The following is a 1,261-nucleotide window of genomic DNA, read 5'->3' on the forward strand; positions in this document are numbered from 1 at the left end:
GTGTGTGTGTGTGTGTGTGTGTGTGTGTGTGTGTGTGTTGCACTGAGGCCTTCAGTATGATAAAGTAATTCCATAATAGGGGCCTTATGACCCCCTCAGTGTCTGCCAAGTGCAGCTCTGCTAATTGAAGAGCCCATTTCATTTATACTCTGGCCTTCTCTCTCTCCCTCTCTCCCAATTCACAAACTCGTTTCTCTACAGAATAATAGTTCTACTGCTATGTTAGCATAATAATATGTTAGGATGAAGGGTGTGTGTGCGTGTGTGTGTGAGGAGTTGTCAGTCTTGGTCTTAGAAAAGTCCACTCTCTCTTAATGTTGTAAGAGTGAGTAGATGGGCATCAACCTGTCTGGTCATTTATCATGGTGTGTGTGAGAGATCCACTTCCATGGCCAGACAATGTTAGTGAAAGTCCTGCAGATGTGAAAAGTAAAGGAGAGGATGTTATTATCAGACTGAATGTAAAGGAGAGGATGTTATTATCAGACTGAATGTAAAGGAGAGGATGTTATTATCAGAGTGAANTGAATGTAAAGGAGAGGATGTTATATCAGACTGAATGTAAAGGAGAGGATGTTATTATCAGACTGAATGTAAAGGAGAGGATGTTATTATCAGAGTGAATGTAAAAGGCAGCCTCACTCTGGTCTCTACATCTGTAATCCAACCCCAGCCTACCTCTCGTCTCTAACAACTGCTGTGGCCAGTGTCCCTGTGCGTGCACACACACAACACACACACGCGCGCTTGGAGTCATATCACACACACACACACACACATATCACGTACACATTTGTTGTTGCGTACAGACACACGGATGCAGACACACGTATGTGTTTGCACGCACAAGTTCCACTAAAAAGCTCCCATGTGAATCTATCCGCGGACACTGCAGCTTCAGGGCTGACCAGCACAAGCTCTGGTCTTTTACAACCCTGTATAATCTGGTCCAAATTTCAGAGTCTCCTCTGCCAAGATACTGTACGTTGTGAAACAATATGCAGCCCTGTGTTTCTGTGCTCACGATGATATGAAAGATAATGTCAGGTTGTAAAAACGTGTTTTCACGCTCACAATCCTGTTTCCTGACAGATAAGGGGTTAAATGTCTGTTTGAATGTAATGTGTGTTTGTGTGTCTGCCTGTGTGTACATCCATACTATGAAGTGCGTCTGTGGAAATCCGTGTGAATGACAGAGTGTGAATGAAGTAGTGTGTGTGTGTGTGTGTGTGTGTGTGTGTGTGTGTGTGTGTGTGTGTGT

At 43.7% G+C, this 1,261-nt stretch overlaps 1 protein-coding gene across 1 annotated transcript in view; it reads left to right on the forward strand.

Annotated features, from left to right (window-relative positions):
• The window catches only part of LOC111950810 (cytoplasmic phosphatidylinositol transfer protein 1), a 17,277-nt gene that overhangs the window by 448 nt on the left and 15,568 nt on the right, over positions 1 to 1,261 (forward strand). The window lies entirely within an intron of this gene.

Source organism: Salvelinus sp. IW2-2015, linkage group LG1 (genome assembly GCF_002910315.2).
Source record: "Salvelinus sp. IW2-2015 linkage group LG1, ASM291031v2, whole genome shotgun sequence".
NCBI lineage: Eukaryota > Metazoa > Chordata > Actinopteri > Salmoniformes > Salmonidae > Salvelinus > Salvelinus sp. IW2-2015.